At 36.6% G+C, this 9,562-nt stretch overlaps 1 long non-coding RNA gene across 1 annotated transcript in view; it reads left to right on the forward strand.

The window, feature by feature from the left end:
- Nucleotides 1-4,779: 4,779 nt before the first annotated feature.
- LOC135213519 (uncharacterized) overlaps nucleotides 4,780-9,562 on the forward strand; it is an 856,968-nt gene continuing 852,185 nt past the window's right edge. The window contains exon 1 of the long non-coding RNA XR_010314152.1: nucleotides 4,780-5,560. This is a non-coding gene — a long non-coding RNA (uncharacterized LOC135213519). The remainder of the gene's footprint in view (nucleotides 5,561-9,562) is intronic.

The following is a 9,562-nucleotide window of genomic DNA, read 5'->3' on the forward strand; positions in this document are numbered from 1 at the left end:
CCGGGATTATGAGTTGCCTGTGATGAAATTTTTACTTATAATATTTACATAACTTTATGCTTTCTAAACTTATACAAAAGTAAATGAAAAGGTAGGCTATTTAGGAAAATAGAGGAGTAAATAGCTAAAATTACAGAGTATGGATTAATGAAGTTTAATTAACAAATGAAGAATTAAAAAAAATTAGCTTAAAATTATCAACTGATTTGGCAAGTCTTTGCTAAAAATGAGCAAATTTGAAGTAACTTTCCCCCAAAAAAATTTCACATTGGTTACTTGTTGCTTGGCTTATTGCTTTTAGATTGCATATCAACATAAATAATAAAGAATTTCATGTTACTAAATGTCTCCTCCAGGTATCCCTTCTCTACGGGTACGAGTCTGGTTAGTGCTCTGTTAGGCTAGCTGGCAGACTTCCTCAAGAATGAGACAGGGACCCTTTAAACCTACTACTCCTTTCCCTAATACTTGATGCGTAGGGTCAACATATCCCCCATGACCGTGTATGAGGTTATAGGCATCCTCGTTCCAAGAATCAATGCTTTGAAACTTACAACTGACCTCAGGTGTCAAGTGTGAACGGCAGAAAGTTACATCAGGCCTGAAGAGTATACCGTGCGAGTCACCGCTTTCAACCATTTCCGGAGTAGTCAGTCAATGGTTGTTTCTTCTCAAATTCAAGCTGTATTAGTTTGTCCAAGATTGTTTAGTTTCCTTTTAAATCCTGTAAGGAAGTCTGTGCTCCAGTGTTCAAAGGTGCTGTGATTTTTAATAGGGTTTTGTTTTGTACTGTCATCGATGCTTTAAATACGTCTCCATCCCCAACCCGCCCCCCTACCCTTTTTTTTTTTTTTTGTTTTTTTTACTTTCGCCTCAGGCTCGATTTGATATTCTTGTGATTTCCATTCTCGTCTTTGAAATAAGAATGTTATTTTATGCATACATAAAATCAAACATTTTATTTCTTGCAACAATATATTGGTTATGCAAGAATTTAAACATTCGAAAAACAGAGAATTCTTCTTCTAAAAGTTGCCTGGTACCAAAAATCTAAACAGAAACAAATTTAGCAAGAAATGCAAGGGGATGATGCATTAGTGTTTCACGAGGTGCTCATAAATATTTAAATGAGAATTCAAAGCCAAAGAGATTGGGCCCGTTGCGTCATCAACTGGTTTTAAATCTTGAAACGAATGCATTTGAAAATGCTAAAATTAATCATTTTTGCCATAGTTCTTTCATTCAGCCAGTTATTTCCTACCTATTCAGCTATTCTTCCCACCTATTAAAATCAGACGCAGACACTTCTTAATTTGGATATAAATTGTTTCCAACGAGTTAAAGACAAACGAAGAGACATGTTGACAGTGGGGCTTGCGGTTGCCAGAGAACCGTAGCAGCGGCGACAGCTGCCTAACTATTTTAGTAATTGCTGCTAACCAACATCAGCGGTATCTAAATGCGACAACGATGGTTTTTATAAAACAAACCAGACGTCATGAAACGATGCGGTCGAAGTTCTTAGGGACGAGACACATCACTTCTAGGTAAAGGAACATTCCAAGGACGATGTTGTTTATTTTATGTTATACTGGCGCTGCAATTTCATTGGTCGACTCAGCGCATTCCATTTCCTTCACGATTAACGTTTTGATGAAATTCGTAGCCATAAATATTTTTCGAGTAGGTAAAAGGAGAGCTGAGATAGTAAGGAATAAAGAAAACAAATAACTTAACCATAATAAAAAGTTGACATGACAAATATATAATATTCATTAACATAAGCAATAAAAAAAGCCCCAAAGATTCTGTTGAAGGCGAACGAGGAAAAACAATCAAATAAAAAAAATCGGATGACGTCCTGCCCTATCCAAACAACATCCCTCCCGCCACCACCCCCACACCCTCCCATCCATTCCCCCACCATGCAAAGGACATAAAGAGAGACGCAGACCGCAAGCCCAGTGTCTTCTTCCCAAGCCCCATAATTATTGGTCTGCGTTACGCCCAGCATCAGTCCCCTGAAACGCCTCTCAGACCTCCGGGAGTGTCAAGCCCTTGACCCGGCCTGGCTCCATTTGGCTCCGTTGAGGATGTCTCTGATCCCATCGCAATGATTCCTTTTACGGACGCGCGAAGGAATTCGTCTTCCTTTTGGGGAAATGGTATTCGATTTTCACTTCGGTTCAAGATCCTCCGTGTAGCTGTCAGCTGATCTAAGCTACGTTTCGTGTAAGATGTTTCCTTACTAGTTACGGAATTCACTTTGAGTAAGTTTCAATTAACAGATCAAGAGTCAAATTATGGGACATTCTGTCTACTTTTTCTTTATAAGGTAATAAAAACTTTTTTTTCAGATGTTCACTATCTGGACTTCAGCTTTGACACTCAGTTAATCTATGTAAATGAGGAAAAGATGCTCGTTTCATGCCACTTTACTGGTAAAATTTTATCTCTTGGATTATTAAGCTTAATGTATCACAATCTAAAAACTCAGCGTCTGGTCAAGTTAATGACTTTTGTAATGATTATCGAACATACAAATGAAACGAAATTCATCATTAATGTCCTTAACCAAAGATGCTTAAGACATCAACTCCCCACAATTTTTGGCGTCTTTCCTAAAATTATAAGATGGTCGGTTGAAAATTTGAAAGTTCTGTGGATTTATAGAAAGTCGTAATTATACACACACAACACACACACTTATATATATGTATATATAATATGATGTATGTATGTATGTAGTAGTATGTATACACTTACCATTAACTGAGGAAAGTAAAAAGTTAGAGATAGAGGAAATGTAACAATAAATGTAGGTCAGCAGTGCGTACGGGAAGCTCTTCACTCTCTCTATCTATATACATATACATACATACATATACATATATATATATATATATATATATATATATATATATATATGTATGTATGTATGCATGTATGCATGCATGCGTGTGTATACGTTACCCTCCTATCTTCAAGTAAATGAGTATAGGGTCAAATTGTCGATCTTGTGCCTTGTCTCATTGGACGTTCAGTGGGAATGTTAGAGAACAGCGTCTGGTTTTTCTTTCTAACCGGTTCTCTGAGACAATGCTGCGCCAATTTCCTGATCAAACAAACAATGGTACCCCCAAACACCCCTTTTCCCTTATAAACGGAAGGTGTTAACCATAAGGCTCTCAAGAAGCACTCTCCCATCGCAGTCAACTGACTACTAGGTTAGTAAGTTACACTTGGGTCAATGGAACCACAGTTGGTTTTGAAATGCTGTTCCCATATCGGGCCACATCCTTTAAGAACGGAATCTGCCCTTCCATATATATATATATATATATATATATATATATATATATATATATATATATATATATATATATATATATATATATATATATATATGTGTGTGTGTGTGTGTGTGTGTGTGTGTGTATAGTATGTGTGTGTGTGTGCGTGTGTGAGATCGTGATGTATAGCAGTTGTTTTTATAAGTCAGCGGAGAGAATTAGCTGCAAAAAGTCAATTTTTTCATTAGTCTTATTTTCAAACATCATTGTAAAACATCGGGAATAACGCATAATAGTTCCCCTCGAATAGGTAGAGGAATAAGAATTCCTATTCATCCATTCAAAAACATTAAAAATAAAAATTTGGCCATCATAGTAATATTTATAAAAGTACTTCATCAAAATACCCGAGATCGATCCGACGGGGCCAAGAAAATGATTCATATCATTTTCTTATAAATCCTTTGAGTCTCATTAACCTAAGCCATGAAAATGTACATGGCAGTCGATACGTTAGGACGATGACAAGGAGAAAAGGAGGATACTTACTCATTATTTGTTTGTTTGTATGGTGTTTTTACGTTAAATGGAACCAGTGGTTATTCAGCAACGGGACCAACGGCTTTACTTGGCTTCCAAACCACGTCGAGAGTGAACTTCTATCATTAGAAATACACATCTCTGACTCCTCGATGGAATGGTCGAGAATCGAACTCGCGGCCACCAAGGTGACAAGTCAAGACCATACCAACCACGCCACTGAGGCGCTCTTTACTCTTTAGTTTCGTCCCATAAGTTTTTTTGACAACTAGACGCTTCTTCAGCATCCTCTCAGATTTTACACACACAGCCATATATGTGTGAAACTTTGAAATGGAAAATTAATCAATACACAGTCTGCTCCACTTTTGGGATTTGAACACAAAAACGTCAAAAGACCAATGTCAGCAGCCACTCACTGTGTCGTGGGTACATTCCAAATGTAGGCTAATGATGCTCGAATAAATCAACATTCTGACCTATAATATCATCAATAATTCCTCAAGTCGTTATTCTACGTTGCACCATTTTCCTCAATACGTAGGAAAAATATCAGTGGTGAATTTCATAGGTGAATTCTCGGGTCTTGCTAGGCATGCGCCGTTACTCTACTTTCAGCATATGACAAATAAGTCTAATGCTATGTATTAATATTTGGGTATGCATCTTTTGTATTGTAAATATTTGGGTATAGATCTTTTGTATCGTAAATATTTAGGTATACATCTTTTGTATTGTAAATCGTAAACGTATGTACAATATGCAATACTTATTACCTAGTACAGTAAAAACGGTCAAGGCATCATTAATATAGCATTAACATAAACACTAAAACATGCACTCAAAACCCGCACAGTACGGAGGTTTTAGTTCACCCTGCTGATGTCATGATCTTGTCAGTTGTCACCCTTCGACAAGGCGCGGTGACGTCAGTCGTTCACGCGTAACCGTATGTCATTGACCTTGTGAAAAGTGTGATTTCAATTTATCTTCTCCTGTGCGTCGTGTGCCCCCACTGGATGTTACTTGACTATTGTAGTGCAACGCGAAAGCTTAGAAGTATTTTAAATGGACAGAGGCTAGCCTGTTTCCGATATGATGAAAATCAGTAATGAAACTAGACTGTTTGGGACTGCCAAAAGAGTATGCCTCTAGGCTAGGGAAGTTGATTGCCAGTATACCGGCTTTCATTTGGAACTTAGGAGAGCAAGCTTTCTGATTTGAAAAAAAGAAAAAAAAAATACAACAGAAGCAGTCATCATTTGCCTTGATGCAGAGTTGCCGGAATGGAGAATGATCATGTCGATGAGGAAAGCTGCAAGATGTTAGTCGTGGGCGGGTGTGGCAATGGCGCCTCGTCTCATGAGCTGGTCAGCATTTCTATACTGCGGGAAAGTACCCTTGAGTACTTTCTCCCTATTATAATAGATACAATGAGAAAAGTACAGACGTTGTTTACAGCAATGTCGACAAAGTATTCTAATTTGAAAAATGAAAGGAACCTTCACAGTTGACAATGGTAGTCCAACACCCGTGACCCAGCCACGGTAATGATCAACGGGAATCGGAAGCCATATTGGTTGGAGATCTATCACGTCTGCCGCGATGTCACTTGATAAAGACTGTTTGAACACATAAGTTATCTGAATAAAACAGAAGCACAGAAGTCAGTCCTAAGTAACATGAAGGGAAAAATCGAAGGGAGGAGACATCACAGCAAAAGCAAGGTAAGCTGTGAGCACTTCCTGAAGTGTAGAATAGATAAACGGTTGGCCGTTGAGGATCGAGTTAAAGAGGTTGGCTGTTGATGATGATCGAAATACTCCAAAAACTTTATAAGTATTTTGTTGTTCGATTCCAATCAGCCAGTTGATGGCTGCTGGTTCATTATTTTTCTGATATTCAACCTGTATACTTTGGAAATTCTCTTGAGAAAGGTGCAAAATAGTTTCGAATAGTTTTGAATATTACGTCAACGGTCAGTCGCCAACCTTGGTTACACAGACCTTCGCTTGGATGACGTGGCGTCATAGTTTTAGAATTTGAAAGCAATTAAGAGGCTAAGACACGTTTGATTGGCGAAACGTTGAAGAGAAGAGTTTTTGTTTAAATAATAGCCGCCACGTAACTTGAATTATTTGGAAAATGCCGAAAATGTAGTGTACGGCAAACAATATAGGCCTAGTTTTAAACCACGTCTTTCTTGTTCATCACTCATCAGTTATGGCCCTTATTATAGTAATGAGAAAATTCTTACTGAACTTCATTATGAATAATGTTTCCGCAATTTGCTTAGTAATGTCCAATCGTCAGAGCGATTGTGCTAACCCACCCGTCATTTCCATCATTCGACTAGAGCAATGTGCTTCGAAACCCTAGTCACATGCATCAGATTCTTAAAGGTTTATACCGTAACCTGTAAACAAGTCAGCCAATTAATAAACCGGTTTATTGATATTGTTAATCATTCTTCTTCTCTGACTATAACTCTCGTAGTAACACTTTCATATGGTGATACTTAAGTAATTCACATCAGTAACTCGAATCTCTGTTCACTTTCAGCGTTTATCATAGAATCTGGTAGTCACATTGCTCTCCTATACGAGGGTAGAGTCAGTCTTGCCAACCGTTCCGATACAGACGTTTAATAAAGTGCCTTATTTGAGAGCGGGGTGGGGGTGATCTAGATAGGTTTGCAACCCTGTTGTTTTGCTCCCCCTCATCTCGAAATGTTTCGTTTGATATGTAGGTTACAGTTGAAATTGACGACGTTTTCTTTGTAAGTTTTTCTTTTTTTATTTAGTTTATAAGGCGAATTTTACTTATACTTTCTTGACTTAAGTATAATGCAAAATGTGCAATAAAACTCAAGTAAAATTGCAGCACCTGACACGAGTGTTGTGGGAACTGTACGCCAATTTAAGAATATTTGAGCTTATAGGCATTAGGCTTAGCCAATAATACAATGGCATGCACAGGACTGATTGCATTAAATGTTTTGTCTGTTTTGGTACTTAAACCTATAGTATAAAACTGGGAACATTCCCAAGATCTTAGGTCAGGATTGTCACCTCTCCAACACGCAACGTAAACGTACAGTGGTGCTCAAATCTCATGCGACATTATTCCTTTTGTATCGTCCAGATTCTCAGACTCACATAACGTTGCCAAGTAGTGATTTATCATTTATTTATTTATTTATTTATTTATTTATTTTTTAATGTCATACCTGTCGAAAAGTTTGCGAATTCACAGCTAGCCCTATTTTCCTTATGGTTGAATAGATAAGATCCCTTTTATGTTTTGGTATAATTCGTAATCTGTGTGATTTGAACTATTTTTTTTTTTTTTTTTTTACGTCGCTCATTTCAAAGTGCTGTGTGGTAAGGTTAGCGGTGCCATCAGTGAAACCAAACTCAACATGCTCCTCGGATTGGTCATATGACAGTACATCTAATAAGCTCAACCAACAGTCATAACAACATTTTCAAAATAGAAATATGATTGTTGAATGTTGAAGTTTTCGGCTGCGTTTAAGCTGCTTGTATGTTGCAAAATGTTTTATAGGCCTAAAAAAATAATCTAAGCTTTCTGAGATGTAATCTATAACTGATGAATTTATTTGTAGAGATTACCTTTTCTTTGAGGAATACAATAGGAATATGAATTACAACCAGTTTTCTTTTAATGTTGGAGTTCCACACTGTGTTTAAGCTGCCTGTATGTGCAAAATGATATATAGGCCTAAAAAAATAATCTAAGCCTTCTGAGATGTAATCTGTTACTAATGTTTTTATTTGTAGAGATTACCTGTTCTTTGAGGAGTAAAAGATGATGATGATTTTGTTTATATGGAGAAGATGGCTATTAATCGAAATATCATAAGTATTAATATCAAGGCGTATGGAACACTTGTTTTTCAACTGGTTTAAAATATTTTCTTAGAAGTCCTTTTGCTCCCTTTTGGTGTATAATTTATTATTTCATAAGCTAATTTGAAGTGCAAGAATGGGTAGATAACCTCATTTGCTTTCTGGCTAGAAATTGTTAATATAGAGATGTGAATGTTAAGGGTAAAATAAAGATATCTAACACCTAGGCCTAGGAATAATATCTTGGCTTTGACAAATAGGCGGATATTTGCTAGTATGCCATAATTTTTGAAATATTTAAGAAAGATAACAAATAATTATGTATGAAAATCCAAATATTCCTCTAAAACATATAAAGTAAATGTTTTCAAGATAATTTCATGGTCGCTACTCATTGTAGACCTACTTATGTTACACCAGGTGGTGGTTGTTGCACCGACACTAATGACGTCACACATGCTCCCTTCACACGTTGATATCGGTAGGCGCATTCTACTTTTGTACATACATATTTACAATTTTTTTCAGCGTTGAGGTGGAAAAACAATGAAATAGGACTATTTCAAATTTTATGCCTACTTTGGTTATTAATGTTATGATAATTTTTTTCGTTTTTTTTATTTAACATTTGAACTGAGGTTTGATGACGACTTCGTTTTGGTCAAATGCTTCAGCGATGAGGGAACGAAAGTTTTGAAAATGTTTCGTAAGAGTTTTTCTGATATTTGGCTACATGTGACATTTTCTTACAGTTTTGAAATATATGACAGATTTCACTCTTATGAAATATATTATGGCCAAGGCCAATATAGTACAGGTCAGTCGGAGAGAAACGGCCGAGACAAATTTCCTGGGCCACATCTCCAGAAAGACCCTAAGTTGTGGTTTTCGGCCAAGTGTCACTTAAAAGGATCAGGTGGGAATGTTGTGTCGGCGTGGGGTGAATTGTGGCCCACTCTGGAAGGTGAGTCACCGATAATCTCTTCCGTCTGACCTCTACTGTATTGGCCTTGATTATGGCCTTATTGTATGTGATAATCGCGTTTTCGCATTGAAATAATAGATAAATATGGAGCATGCTCTGTTGCCAGTAAGTGAATTTTGAACGAAATCCTATGGAGTCGTGTCGCATGGGATTTGAGCATCACTGTACATAAGTTTTATGCACATATATATATATGTATATATATATATATATATATATATATATATATATATAGTATTATATATATATATATATATATATATATATATATATATTTCGGAAATTACTGTAATAAGAACTGAAATAGGTTTAGTTTACATGTTTTTATATTTGTTGGCATACACGCGTATGTGACTATACATAATTTCAAGAAGTATAATTATGAGTAGAATATTAAATCGTTTCTTTGCTAGGGAGGGTGCGGAATGAGTTAAAATTTAACACATATGGCATACGGATTTGTGAGAGATTGATTGGTTGTTTGATTGGCATCACATGAGAGAATAAAGTTTGGTTTCATGTGTACACGTATAAAGTGTGTGGATCAAGTGCTTGTTAGGAAATGAACATTTGAAAAGTGAATATTAAGGAAAAGGGTGTAGTTTACATGCTGTATATCGACGTACGAAAAACTTATGGTAGTACTGGTAGATTGGCTGTGTGTAGGATGTTGATTTATGGCAAGGAAAGTAAATTGTTGAGAGTATTCAGTTTGTGATGAAAGTGAAGATTTGTAGGATTATTTAGAAGGAAGAATGACTGGTATGCTGTAAAAATGGATCCGGGACACAGTTTCGAGTTACGGCAGATCTCCAAGCCTATTTATCTTTATGGATGGAATGACACTAACAGTCAGAAAGGACACTTGCAAC

Source organism: Macrobrachium nipponense, chromosome 43 (assembly GCF_015104395.2).
Source record: "Macrobrachium nipponense isolate FS-2020 chromosome 43, ASM1510439v2, whole genome shotgun sequence".
Classification (NCBI taxonomy): Eukaryota; Metazoa; Arthropoda; class Malacostraca; order Decapoda; family Palaemonidae; genus Macrobrachium; species Macrobrachium nipponense.